This window comes from Maniola hyperantus, chromosome 26, assembly GCF_902806685.2.
Source record: "Maniola hyperantus chromosome 26, iAphHyp1.2, whole genome shotgun sequence".
Classification (NCBI taxonomy): Eukaryota; Metazoa; Arthropoda; class Insecta; order Lepidoptera; family Nymphalidae; genus Maniola; species Maniola hyperantus.
The window spans coordinates 2,861,265-2,876,781 of NC_048561.1; the positions used below are offsets into that span (position 1 = coordinate 2,861,265).

General features: G+C 37.8%; 1 pseudogene; it reads right to left on the reverse strand.

Moving 5' to 3' along the window:
• Window positions 1-602: 602 nt before the first annotated feature.
• Window positions 603-15,517, reverse strand: part of LOC117994415 (uncharacterized) — a 74,092-nt pseudogene continuing 59,177 nt past the window's right edge.

Sequence of the window (15,517 nt, forward strand, 5' to 3'; positions counted from 1 at the left end):
GAATGACACTAAATAAGGTGTGCCAAATCGATTTTGAATTTGATCGATTCGAAATTGACCCTTTTTGCCAAACGGTCCTCGTGTTGACCAATCACCATCACTAAAATTTAGTTCTGAGTACATTTAGATGATGCTCATTACTGCTTTAACCGAGTGGTTTACCTCAATATATAAGCGCTAAAATGGGGACAATCAAGTTGCTACAAAAACAGGTCGGCAATAGCAAGTCCAGCGTACTTGTAAAAATAGAGGTCTTTTAAGAGTTACAGATAACCAAAAATTAAGAGAACAGACTACATAAGACCACAGACCGTATAGATTTAAACTGCTAACAGACGCACCAACTTGATTGGTACTTGGCAGTAAGCACCGATATTGGAGTCAATAAAAATTTGGGTTCATTGAGCACTTGTACAAACTTGTAAATTAAAAAAAAATCCAACTACCTGTAATAGTAAAAAAAAATGTCCAAAATGATGCCAGTGGCTTACAAGTTACTGTCTGTGTCTGTCTGTCTGTCTGTTTGAACGGGCTAATTTTCGGAACGGCTGAACCTATTTTTGTGTAAGGTCGTTTTAAATTTAAACAATAAAACAACAACATTTTTCTGCATCACTTTATTAATATTCGAATATCCAAGTTTGAAGACGTTATTTTACTTTGAATAATTTAGTAAGTACATGCCATGAAACATATATTATAATTTATATAATTTATGTACGTTTTAAAAGAAATTTTTAATTTTATAGCGTAAGGGTTACAATATAAATGATGTATTATAATTTTTTGACATACATATTATGTGTAACTAATACGCGACAGGTCGAGATGGCAATCTGGGAGGGAACGCCCCGTACACCCGCACAGCCCCTGTGCTAACCCGGTGGGGGCGAGCGTGGGTGACGTGCGGGTGTGCGGGGCGTCCCCCGCCTCATACCCCGATTGCCATCTCGCCCTGTCGCGGACTATAAGCAAGTGTATCTACTGACGACAAAAAAGTAAGGAACCGCGTGCAGGCGGACTTCAAAATTCAGATTACAGATTTATAATACAAGGCCTTCTTCATAGGGTCCTCCATACAGTCCCTCCCACCAGGTCCTCCATATAGTCCCTCCCACCAAAATGACCAACGAATACGGTGAAAAATGATTACAACTTGTAATTATTATCCGACAACATGAAGGAGTGAATAAAGCTGCTTAAGGCCAAACCCTAGAGGCAAAGACCAAAGTACAGTGTGTGTGTGTGTGTGAGAGAGAGAGAGAGAGATGTAGTAGTGTGTAATAGTGTTATAAAGCAAATGGGGAGTAATACATTCTTTATCATGAAGACGTAAATAATTTACTACATCTTTTAGTCTGCTGAAACAAATCTATACTTAAATTATTATAAATAATAATTATTATACATAAATAATATTGATTATAGAGTTACCCTTCACAACCGGTTTTGATGCTCAATATCCGTTTTATATTACTCTTATACATAAATACCTAATATCGTATATTATAAACATCTAGGTACACTCTAGTACACATCATCACATTTACACTACACAAATATTGTCAAATAGAGGAACTTTGAGAAGTAAAACTAATCTTATTTATTAAAAGAAGCTTTCTGACTTATAATACTTACCTGCTGCTAGGTACCTACCTACTTACTTATATATGTATATAGATTGGTTTCAGTCGCAAAAAAACCTTGCATACAAATCCCTAATATTCCTTTATCATCGATATCTTTGATCTTCCTTACCAAATTATACTCCATCCACAGAATCAAGTTAATATAGCGTCCTGTCTACCTAATCCCATACAAAAACAGAGAGAGCGTTATACTAACTTCATTCCACGGAGAAGTTAGTATAGCGGTCTCTCTGTTACTTATCCATACAAATGATAGAGCTAGACAGAGAGAGCGATTAACTCGATTTCGTGAATGGAGTATAGTACCAGGTACAGTGCGACAAGGCTGTCTTGGCACTTGAATGACATTGAAAGGGGGGTGCTGTTGGAGAACAAATGACAAAAGCCTACGACAAAAGCAAAAAGCTTAAGAATATTCAAACAAGAACAAAGGGGACACTTGACGGCAACGTTAGTTCCGATTTTCGCCACGCGCCAAGATAGCCTTGTCGCACTGTATTGAAAAGGGGTCTCAATAATTACATATTATATTATTATTTAATAAAATGTTCTAGGGTTCTACACACACTGATATCGACTTATACAAGTACGCTGGAAAAGGTGTGCTATGAGAAAATTGACAGTTATTTTTGTGCCGATTCGAAGCACGCAGCCGTGCGTACCGGGAATTAAAATAATTCACACCGTGTAGTCTTCGTGTTGTCTCATCAGTCCATCATCAATCATCAGTCATCACTAAAATTCAGTTCCGAGTACGCTCACATAATGCATTACAGCTATCAGCGCCAAAATGGCGAAAATCATGTTGTTTCAAAAACAGATCGGCCATTATATTATACTAGCTTTATGCTCGCGACTTCGTCCGCGTGGACTACAAAATTTCAAAACCCTATTTCACCCCCTTAGGAGTTGAATTTTGAAAAATCCTTTCTTAGCGGATGCCTACGTCATAATAGCTATCTGCATGCCAAATTTCAGCCCGATCCGTCCAGTAGTTTGAGCTGTGCGTTGATAGATCAGTCAGTCAGTCAGTCAGTCAGTCATTCAGTCAGTCAGTCAGTCAGTCAGTCACCTTTTCCTTTTATATATATAGATTATACTATACATACGCGCACGAAATGAAATTCCAGCGTCTAAGTGGAGGAGTAAATTATTATAATATGTGGTGAAGGTCAGTGTTATAGTTCCACAAAATACATAAACAGCATACTAGCACTAACGCCACCTATTATCGAGTAGTTAATTTATAATAAGTAATACAATCTATTAATTGAATTAGTTATGTAGTACATAAAGCTCTATTAAGAATTATTCACAAAGTACCTACCTAATTTTACATAATAATTGATTGATGAATATCATCACCATCATCATCAACCGATAGACGTCATTGCCACTTCAGTTTCGCAATCCGTTGAGCTATGTCGGCAGTCGGTTACTCTAGTTCTCCTACGAATCTCCTCATTTCTGCTTTGATCAAGTAGAGACTCCAAGCATAGCTCTCTCTATGTTAATAATTATGTTTCTGATAAAAAAAAATATAAGCATGCACTGGAATTTAAAAAATACGAAAATTAAACTTAGTGTTTTATGTAGGACGACTAATTAAATCGCTTATTTGTCGCAGAAATACTTAATATATAAAATAAAAACAGATTACTTTTTGTGGTTATTTCACCCATCGTCGCCGTCGGCACACTACTGAGAACGGATCTTCTCTCAGAATAAAAAGGGTTTAGGCTCTTAGGCCAACAGAGTGGTATGTGATAATCATAAAATAGTAATAAATTAACGATAAAACATACGTACTAGTGCATAGTAAAATTAAAACGTAAAATTCCCTGTGAAAATTACTATAAATAATAATTAATAGGTAAAAACTTAAAATAAAATTACAACTTTCTGTATATTTTACTTTTACAACTATATACATTTATATTACTAAAATAGAGAAATAAATATTTATTTTACAAGATGTATGAACCAAAATGTTTAGAAAATTAAATCAACATTTAATTAACGCCATCTAGTGAGTAGTGGATGTAACATAACTTTTCTGTTGCGTACTAGATGGCGCTGCGACTTCCTGTCGCACTAACATGATATTTTTTTATCGACAGCACGATACATTATAAATTGACAAAAGGTTCTAGAAAGAGATTCTGTTGTGTCCAATGTACTTTTTAATAGGGCAAATTATATCTCAGGAATTAGAATGGAAATAACCAGACATATACCGCCATCTAGTGTGCAGGAGAAGTAACATTACTTTTTCTAGTGCCTACTAGATGGCGTTGGCAGTCGTAATAAATGAGTTCTTTTTCGGGTTGACGTGCAAGTTAAAATTATAATTAACATCTGACATGATAAATCATAAGAGATTCTGTATAATAACATTCATGAACATTTTAATACGGCAGGTTATCCCTCAGGAAGGCCTGTTTCATGACGCCCCGTCCCAAACACTTGCCCCACCAAGAACGATGGGTGCAAACCTTCACTGGCTTCAATATGAAACACTTGGTTTGGACAATGTTGAAGAATAGCTTCCCGACCATGTTGGATACGGACGTGTCGGCCAACTTGAGACATGCTCGAAACCTGGAAACATAATAAATTATTTTTATAAGTAGGTAGTACTTATACGAATGATTTTTTTTATAATATTAAAAAATGGCTGATGCCCGCGACTTCGTACGCGTGGATTTTGGGTTTAAAAACCCCGCGGGAACTCTTTGAGTTTCCGGGATAAAAAGTAGCCTATGTCACTCTCCAGGTCTTAAACTATACCCATGCAAAAAATCACGTCGATCCCGTTGCTCCGTTACGTGATTGAAGGACAAACCAACAAACAAACGCACTTTCGCATTATAATAAGGGTACTTTTTTAATATTTTGTTAAAATCATTTTCGTTGTCTGTTACGAATAATTTTGTCTGGCAAAATCTTCACTCTTTGGTGGAACTCCACCAGTTTTATAGAACAGTTTATGGTAGTCGTATGGTGGTCATATAATGGTTATATTAAGGGGTATAACGGATTTTTATTGCCACATTTTATTGTGTGTTTTATTATTTTCGTCAGCATTTTACTTTAATCCCTCCCTTAACAAAGTTAACGTCTTTCGGTTAGATCTATTTGGTCTCATTTCTTAAGAGCCTCCGACACGGTCAAGCGCCTTGACGTCAAGCACGTAGCGTTGCTTGATCAAGGTGCTTGATGCGAGCTTGACGCTCCCCTCCAGCGGCTTGATCTAGCAAACGGCACATCCTAATCCTAATCTTCAATCACGCAAAAACGGCTAAACGGATTTGGATGAAATTTGGATTAGAGATAGATTATACCCTGGATTAACACACAGGCTACTTTTTATCCCGGAAAATCAAAGAGTTCCCGCGAGATTTTGAAAAATGTAAATCCACGCGGACGAAGTCGCGGGCAGAAGCTAGTACCTATATAAAAGGAAAAGCTGACTGACATGATCTATCAACGCACAGCTCAAACTACTGGACGGATCGGGCTGAAATTTGGCATGCAGATAGCTATTATGACGTAGGCATCCGCTAAGAAAGGAGTTTTGAAAATTCAACCCCTAAGGGTTTGAAATTTCCCGAGAGTTCCCTCACTCTAGTTCACTCTGCTAAAACTTCGAAAAGCGCGAATAAAACCATAATAATATCGCGATGCATCGCACTATAAACGTTCGGAAATACAGTGCATGTGACATTGACATATGCCACTGACATAAAGGCAGTTTGGCGCCATTTATTGCGCCGAGGTGTTTCTGAACGGATATCATTTTGAAGATGGCCGATTATTCTTTATTATTTGTTTGTTCAATTTTGTTCCTTGATTTTATGTTACCATAGGCCATAGCCATTTGACATTATCGTCGATTCAAGATCAAACCGATAGTTCCCTCACTAGCAACCGCCTAGTTTCTTACTGGTTCTTCTCGGTAGGAACGGCATTCCAAACTAGTGGTAAATTAAACTAGTTGACCATTCAAAAGCACTTGTAAAAGTTTACTTGAGTAAAAATATTCTATTATATTCTAGTTCACACTGCTAAAACTTTGAAAACGCGCGAATAAAATCATAATAATATCGTCGTAACGGTGCAACGGATCGACGTGATTTTTTAAATGGGTATATTTAAAGACCTAGAGAGTGACAAAGGCTACTTTTTATCTCTGGAAATCAAAGAGTTCCCACGGGATTTTTAAAAACCTAATTCCACGCGGACGAAGTCGCGGGCATCAGCTAATAAAACCATAATAATATCGCGATACATCGCACTATAAACGTTCGGAAATGCAGTGCATGTGACATTGACATATGCCACTGACACAAAGGCAGGCGCCATTTATTGCGCCGACGTGTTTCTGAACGGATATAATTTTGAAGATGGCCGATTATTCTTTATTATTTGTTTGTTCTATTTTTAAATCTTTAATAGTAATCGGATTCTTATTGTTCCGTACCTCAAAATGAAAAAAGTACCCTATTGCTTTAACGGTGAAGGAAAACATCGTGAGAAACACCTGAGAGTTCTTCATAATGTTCTCAAAAGTGAGTGAAGTCTGCCAATCCGCACTTGGCCAGCGTGGTAGACTGGCCAAAACCCTTCTCATTCTGAGAGGAGACCCATGCTCTGTAGGGAGCCGGCGATCGTTTGATCATAATGTTTATGAGTCAGTCAATGAGTGAGTCAGAACTTTTCATTTTAGGGTTTCCTATAAAGTTAAGTTCCTTTAATACCATTTGGTACGGAACCCTAAAAAGCTAATATTGGTACCGATTCCGTTGTCTTTTTCTAAACTAAATTTAGAGTATCTGCATCCTTTTCTTTTTAACAATGCTAAAAAGGGACAGAACATGAACTTTACATTTAAAGACTCTAAATTTTAGTGCACGCTACAAATTTAAACAGTAGGCTCGCGACTGCGCGCTAAAATCACGGGTTTTACCATCTAAAAATTACATTTAAAACTGTCAAACTGCGTCTGTCCTTTTCATATTAGATTAGTAAGAAGAGGATGCGAATACTCTAAAATTAGGTTGTGCTCAGAATCAGTACCAAGGCACAACCTGCACTCAGCGAATAAAAGATAAACCTAACCAAACAACACCCAGTTAGCACGATCGGTCAAAAAAATAACCAAATCGGTTAAAAAAACAGTGCGTTTTAACTCCTTGTCAGGAGGAAATTACTTTGGGGTTGTTGATGGTGGTGTAGGAAGACCAAGATGTTCCCCAATAATCAGAAGACAGGCTCCAGCACTCAATCTCAATCTCACTCAGTGTAATGTAGCCCACATTACTACACGGGATTCGGCCCCCAATAGACTATAGGTGCGGATTGCCACACAATCCGCACTTGGCCAGCGTGGTGGACTATGGCCAAAAGCCCAAAACACATCTCCTTCTCATTCTGAGAGGAGACCCGTTCTCAATAGTGGGCCGGCGATAGGTGGAAAATGAAAGAATTCTCACGGAATTTTTAGGAAAATAAATCCACGCTTATAAAGTCGTTATCTAGTTAAAATAGTGGTAAATTAAAACTGCCTGACTATTCATAAGCACTTGTAAAAAGTTTACATGAATAAAAAACATATTCTATTCTATTCTAAATCTACTCGTATTTAAGATTGCCTATAAGTAGTAAAGTACGAAAACCAAAAAGTTTCTAAAAAAATTAAATTAAACTAGCTTATGCTCGCGACTTTGTCCGCGTGGAGTACACAAATTCCAATCCCCTATTCCATCCCCTTAGGGGTTGAATTTTCAAAAATCCTTTCTTAGCGGATGTTTACGTCATAATAGCTATCTGCATGCAAAACTTAAGCACGATCCGTCCAGTAGTTTGAGCTGTGCGTTGATAGATCAGTCAGTCAGTCAGTCAGTCAGTTGGTCAGTCACCTTTAAAAAAATTCAAAAATGTGAAAAAAAAGATGGCCGCCATACAAATTTCGTCGGTGTCCATCTCGGACGGTATAAAATATGGAAGAGTGGTTTCTTAGCAAAAATGATCAGGATCCAAAGGTCTACTCGATGGAAAGAAAAAAAATTAAAAATGGCGGAATTTATTTTTCATAGAAAATGTATGACTTTTTTTTAAATCGGCAGAGAGCTGGAAAAAATTCAAAATGGCGATTATAAATTCTCGAGAGGTGCTTTAGCAGCTCGAGCACCGAGCAAAATACTAGTTTAGATTTATGTACTCCTGATGTTTAACTGGGCTTTGATGTTTTTTTTCGTATAAGAACAAAATCATGCGGGCTAGAGTCAAGACTTTCCGCCTGACCGACACGTTGGCTAACGAGTGAAAAAAAAAAAAGAAAAACAATAAGAAATGGCGTTTTTCGCTAATTCCTTTTCGGGTGTGCTCAAATCCCCTTTTGTTCTTAAGTCGCCCGCATGGACCGCTGTTTGGCACTTGTACCCTAACTAAGCCACTTACTAGGGCGGAGCTATCGATTGTATCGATAAAAAGATAAGTTGAAAGCTAAAACCCGACTACAAATTACAATCGTCCATTAGGACGATTGTAATTTGTAGTCGTTTGTAACGCTGTAATTAGATAAAGCTAGCTTTAAGTTCATTGTGATATTTTCAATTAAAAAAAACCGGCCAAGTGCGAGTCAGACTCGCGCACTGAGGGTTCCGTACTACAATCGTATTTTATCGACATTTTGCACGATTAATCAAAAACTATTAGGCCTAAAAATTTATAAAAATCTGTTTTAGAATGCACAAATAAAGCCCTTTCATATAATACCCCACTTGGCGTAGTAATCTTACTTTGAAAGTTGAAAATAGCAATATTTGTTCATGACCACAATTTAAATTTTTTTTTGTGTCACGTAACCACAAATTCACGGTTTTAGATTTTTTCCCCCAAATTTCTGCTATAAGACCTACCTACCTGCCAAATTTCATGATTCTAGGTTAACGGGAAGTACCCTGTAGGTTTCTTGACAGACAGGCAGACAGACAACAAAGTGATCCTATAAGGGTTCCGTTTTTCCTTTTGAGGTACGGAACTCTAAAAAAGTATGCACCAGTTAAATAATATTTCATTTATCTTACTGGTGTGCTGTGTATTATGCTGACTATGCCTACTACCTATCTATTTGTGATTATATTATATTGTATTAGCTTAATAGTTGTATTATAATATAATAAGGCCGCCTTTGCATACATTATTTTTTTAGTTTTAGTTTCTGTAATAGTTATGTAATATTTTTTGTGTGCCATAAAGTATTTCTATCTATCTATCTTCTATAATCTACTTACCATATTAAGTTAAACACAGTGCTCAGTAAAACCAACTGTGGTTTTTGTGGCACTGAATGTAGCAGGAATAATAATATGTAATTTCAGTTTAATAATAATAAAATATCGATACATCGATATTTAAGTTGTCGATACTAAGTTATTACATCCCTAGTCGCCTTGCCGCTTGACCAGAAGAACTTCGCAAAATCAAACGAGTGAATGTGAGCTCGTCTCGATCGTACAGACTAGTTTACATGTAGAGCTCACGGAATTTCATACTAGCTTTTTAAGGATCCATACCCGAAGGGTGCCAAAGGGTCCCTATTACAAAGCCTCCGCTGTCCGTCCGTCTGTCTGTCTGTTACCGGGCTATATCTCATCATCATCATGATCAACCCATCGCCGGCTCACTACAGAGCGGAGCGGGTCTCTTCTCAGAGTGAGAAGGGTTTGGCTATAGTCTACCACGCTGGCCAAGTGCAGATTGGTTGCGGAGAGCAATGAAAACAGACTTTTGTGCAATCAGTAGGTACCTACCCCTATTATAAATGCGTAAGTGTGTTTGTTGGTTTATTGGTTTGTCCTTCAATAACGTCGCAACGGTGCAACGGATTGACCTGATTTTTTGCATGGATATAGATAAAGACCTGGAGAGTGACATAGGCTACTTTTTATCCCGGAAAATCAAAGAGTTTCCGCGGGATTTTAAAAAAACCTAATTCCACGCGGACGAAGTTGCGGGCTAGTAAATACATATTAAGATGACAATAACACCAGACTAATTGACACCATAGAATACAGTGCGACAAAGCTCTTTTGGCACTTGAATGACATTGACAGGGGGGCGCCGTTGAAGAACAAAGGCTTAGAATACCTATTCAAACAAGAACAACGGGAACAAACACTTGACGGCAATGTTCGGATTTTCGCCACGCGCCAAGATAGATAGCGCCTTGTCGCACTGTAGAATAGGATAGGTATACTTTTTTTACTGCAACCTCTGTGCCTCTGTTAATCTACGCGAATTGCATACACAGAGAAACCTCTAAAGGGCTCGTTAAGTGCGAAATAAGTACCGCTTGTCAGCTTGCAGTAATCCCGCGCGCCGCCACCAAACTATACCGATATTCCACCTATACCTACACCGATTTAGCCGATTTATAATAAACTAGCTGATGCCCGCGACTTCCTCCGCGTTGGCGAATGCCTACGTCATAATAGCTATCTGCATGCCAAATTTCAGCCCGATCCGTCCAGTAGGGCGATTGTCTAAAACCTGCATCAATCATTATTACAATCTCAATTGTTCTGATAGGCTGAATTTTTGCGATTCTTGTTGCAACAATGCATTGTGGCCAATAGTGAGCGAGCATTAACCAATCAGAGATGATGCGATCGTGACATTGTAGCTGTCAAACAACCGCGGTAGGGCCCACAGTAGTTTGAGCTGTGCGTTGATAGATCAGTCAGTCAGTCACTTTATATATTTACACTAGCGACCCGCCCCGGCTTCGCATGGGTGCAACGTAGATACTAATGTGGGGTCATTGAGGTGTCATTGTCCTCGGAAGCTCTGAAATGAGAGGATTTTTTTCCGACCTAATTCACATTATTTCAATTTCTCTAGGATCTCTAATTTTTTGAGAATTAAACTACAGCTATAAACCTTCCTCTTGAATCACTCTATCTATTGGTGAAAACCGCATTAAAATCCGTTGTTTAGTTTAAAAGATCTACGCGTTCATACATACATACAGACGCGGGAAGCGACTTTATTTTATACTATGTAGAGATACTCTTTTAGGGTCCCGTAAGTTCCCTATGCGTACGGAACCCTAAAAAGAGTACCTACTTATAGACGAGAAGCGTACACTCAATTAGTTCTCTGTATCTTCACACTCTTATAAAGACGACGATGTCTTCTCTCTTCACAAAGCCTCCGTACATTGATATACATAATATTACTTGTCAAAGATACACAGTCTTAACACAATATCATCGTCATCTCAATCCATCGCTGGCCAACTACTGAGTACGGGTGTCGTCTCAGCATAAGAAGGGTTTAGGTAATCCACCACGCTGCGACCAAGTGTTGATTTAAAGACTTCACACACCTTTGAGAACATTATGAAGAACTCTCAGGTGTGCAGGTTTCCTCACGATGTTTTCCTTCACCGTTAAAACGAGTGATATTTATTTAAGTAAAACGCACATAACTCGTGCAGAGGACTAAATCCCTTTTAGTTATTAAGTACTAACTAGTGATTAAGTATTTTTGTTACTAACTCCTTAGTGTTTAAGTATTAACATAGTTTTTAAGTATATTTTATTGTTACTAACACTTAATGGATCTTTTGTTGTCCGATTAAATAAATGAATTGATTGATTGATAACTCCGAAAAGTTCGGGATCGAACCCCCGATCTCCCGAATAGGAGACGGACGTCTTAACCACTAGGCTATCACATCTTGTAATGTACTGACTGTATGTCTAGGGTTTGTTAAACATCAATGTCTGCGCGCTCATATTTCGTAGACAACTGGCCGTTTACAAGATGACACGAGTCATGAGCCCGCCGCCATCTTCGAGAGTCGAGACGTTCGAAATTCGAAAATCGCGCGCGCCTGAACGCGCGACTAATGGCGCGGAAACCATAGACTAAAGATGTCTTATTTTAAAATATTTTTCAATACGAAAAGTTTTGATCAAAATATTTTTTTAGGGCAAAGGATAAGTTATACGTTTACTAATAATTATACTAGCTTATTCCCGTGATTTCGTCCGCGTAGACTACACTTTATTAGGGGTTGAATTTTCAAAAACCCTTTCTTAGCGGATATCTACGGCGCCATTATAGCTATCAGCATGCCACAGCCTGATCCGTTTAGTAGTTTGAGCTGTGCGTTTTTAGATAAGTCAGTCAGTCACCCTTTCCTTTTATATAATAATAATAGATTATTCAAATTAAGAACTAACACAGGTACTTATATGTATATAAGTAGGTACCTACTTCTGCATCAATACTACTTTCATATTTCATATTTGTATTTTCTAACAGTCTCACTTAGCTTAGCTTAAAGAATTTAAAATGTTACTGCAAATTAATTATTATTATTCGTGGCTTTGTAAACAATGGCCGTTTCCCGCCAAAAGTGCTGTCAAAAGCCGCCATCTTGAATCCTGGCTTATGGGTGCGTTCCTTTATCGCCACGCTTGACAGCGCATAATGTGAAAAATACCGCGTAGGTTAAATACAGCGGCTGACAATACATAAATTATGAACGTCAAATAGGGTTCTTTGTATGTAGGTATCTGCGATATCTATTTTCTTGTTTATTCGGGCGGAAAGGTCTTTTTGTTGGTCACGGGGAAGTTCGCGATTAATAAATGCCCGAACGAATGTTGCCATGTCAAAATTTTATTACAATGCCTTTGGGATGGGAAGCGGTGACTATTTTTTCTTTTAATCATTAGATTTTATTTTATTTTGTTTTTATTCAGATGCAAACTAGCCCTTGATTGCAATCTCACTTGGTGGTAAGGATGATGCAATCTAAGATGGATGCGGGCTAATCTGGAAGGGTATGGCAGTTTTTATTAAGCCCATACCTACTTTCTATATCGATGGAGTTTCCTCTAGTTCACTCTGTCCATATTATGTCATCTCTGGCAACACGCACTCTTACCAAGGCAATATTGCGGCAATTTCGCAGAAATCAATCAAATTCAAAGCACGCTAAAAATTCTCGTCTCGGCATTCCTTCTGAGAAATGAGAACTTCGCTAAAAAAGTCATGTTGTGTTGACCGCCCGCTGGCTTCAATAATGCAGTGATGGTATCGAAACATTTCTTAATTATTATTAGGTAGGTATTTTGTAATTTATAGACTATGCTTGGCTGCAATCAGACCTGCTGGCAAAAGAATTGGGTAGGTAAAAAACTATGTTTAACACCGGACGGATGGCAACCCTACCTGGGTTTCCATCCGTCCGGGTTTCCCCGGATTTGTCCTCGTTTAGAGCGCGTCCGGGGAGCGTCCGGGCACGGCTTCATTTGTAGTCCGGGTTTAAAAAATTAAAGTCTTGGGCCGCCCGCCCGCGTCACACACAGTATGTGACCGCATGCCCGCCACCCGCCCTTTAGTTTTGGTCCCTTGTGACACAATTTACTATTTTTTATTACACTGTCTATGTTAAAAAAAACTGTTGACATGTCCGGGTTCTGGGCTCTAAAATCCGGGGTTGTAAAGCGTCATGTCCTGGTTGCCCAATTTTAGAGATGGCAACCCTATGTTTAGGTAGGTATATCTATGTATTTATAATGCGTAAAAAATGTATGTGTCAAATTTCATGTCAAAAGTACGATTATAGTCCATTTATTTATAGTCCTTATTTTAAAGGTGAAGTCAGGTGAACTGCACTTTTGACATGACACTTGAGACCCATAGAATTAAAATGGCACGTGAGGAGTCATTTTTTACGGACTACACATATTATGTAATTTAACTTTAATGACAAGACAACTCTAACCTAATAAAAAGATTATTTTACGGCAATAAAGATCTGGGGAACAGTTAAAACTTCCTCAATAGGCTTTTATAAGTTTTTTTGTGAGTTCATTATCTGTGGTGCCCTTCTCTAAAAGGTAGTTTTTATCTGTGACGTTATCTATTAAGTAAAATGGCGGATACCTTACACTTACACGATGATATTACAATTTTGACCCCGTATCTGAATAGAGGGTGTTAAAAGTTTAATCATAGGGTGACTTTTTCTTTTTTTACCTTTACCTTTATTAATTCGAATTCAAAAAATCTCTATTTCATGTATGTGGGATGCTCTACCGTGGCCAGTTACCACCCTACCGGCAAAGTCGTGTATGCCGCCAAACGACTTAGCGTTCCGGTACGCGGCGGTGTAGAAACCAAAGTATGGGTTTAATTTAAAAAAAAACAGCCATAAAAATCAATGGGCCGTAATAGCTAGCAGACAAGCAGACAGACACAGTTTACATTTATAATACCTATAAGTAGGTAGGTATATGAATTAATAATTATAATAGTCATATTTGGTAGGCTTTTTAAAATTAAAAATATTTATGTCCAAAATTATATAAAATCATCTTTTTAATTGTCTTCATAACTCCCAATCAGTGTAACCGAGCAGACAGACGGACGGACGGACGGACGGACAGATAGACTGAATTTATAGCCACCAATTAGGTGGTATGAGATTTTATCAGTTTCTGTGATTGTAGTTTGGAATAGAAAACGAATAGAGTCGATCGTTATCAGAACCTTTAAAGTTTTATGATTTTTCGATTTATATTATTTTAAGTTTTTATATGTAGGCGTAGTTTAAAATTTAAATAATATACTTATAGTTTTGGTTGCCTCTTATATTAAGAACAAATTCGTCATAGTAGGTATGCTCTTGGACTTAGATAGTCGAAATCCCGCTACTCCGTAACTCGATAGTCAATGCTGGAATCTTTTTAATTTTATGCTTAGTGTATTTTTTAATTTAAGACTAAATAAGATTAATAAAGTTCTAAGGTTTAAAAAGTATCCTATACCCGTCTCCGTGTTGCGCGCTATCTCTGTAACTTCCAATTTTCGACAAATGCCGTGAAAACAGACTTTTGCATTTATAATACACTAGCTTATGCTCGCGATTTCATCCGCGTGGACTACACATATTTCATTTAACTCCTTTAGGGGTTGAATTTTCAAAAAACCTTCTTAGCGGATGTCTATGACAATAACTATCTGCATGCAGATTTTCAATCTGATCAGTCCAGTAGTTTGAGCTGTGTGTTGATAGAACAGTCAGTCAGCTTTTCCTTTTAGATATATATTTAGACTAGCTGACCCGCCCCGGCTTCGCTCGGGTGGAATTTAGAAAATCGAGGTGGGGGTCAATTTCCAAAAATCCTGGAACACGTATTTCTTCATTGGTGACCGACAGCAAAAATACCAATTTTGATGCAAATAACTTGAATAATGACGGACTTTTATACAAATTTGCATCCTCTATTTAACCCACCTAGGGGTGGAATTTCAAAAAATGCTTTCTTAGTGGATACCTATTCTTTACAAAGAACACTCTTCAAATTTCATGTCTCTAGGACCAGCGGTTAAGGCTGTGCGTTGATATGTAAGTCAGTCAGTTTTATATATACAGATTAGAATGGATAATCGTCTCCACCGACTCCTTGTTCCAATGGCTGCGTCTATCTTGTCCACCGACAGGGTGGTGACGTTTTTTATTATTTCTATCCATTTTATTTCGAGTATAAAAACATTTCATTTTACCCTTTTTTACCGACGCTTTACCAGAAATGACTCTATTAATGTGATCATTTGGAGACTTTCTGGTTTTTGGAAATGGTACTTGGTTTTATTTAGGGTTACCAACCGGGCCTACTGACGGGCTCGGTGGCTATCGTTCAGTGTTAAACACTGAGTTAACGCATCACCCAGCTGGTTGAGAAAAATTATTTCAATGTACAAAAAAAAGAATCTTAAGTTTTTTGCGACTTCATGGATTTTCTGTTTTCTCGAAAGACTAGAAAATATATTTTTAACTA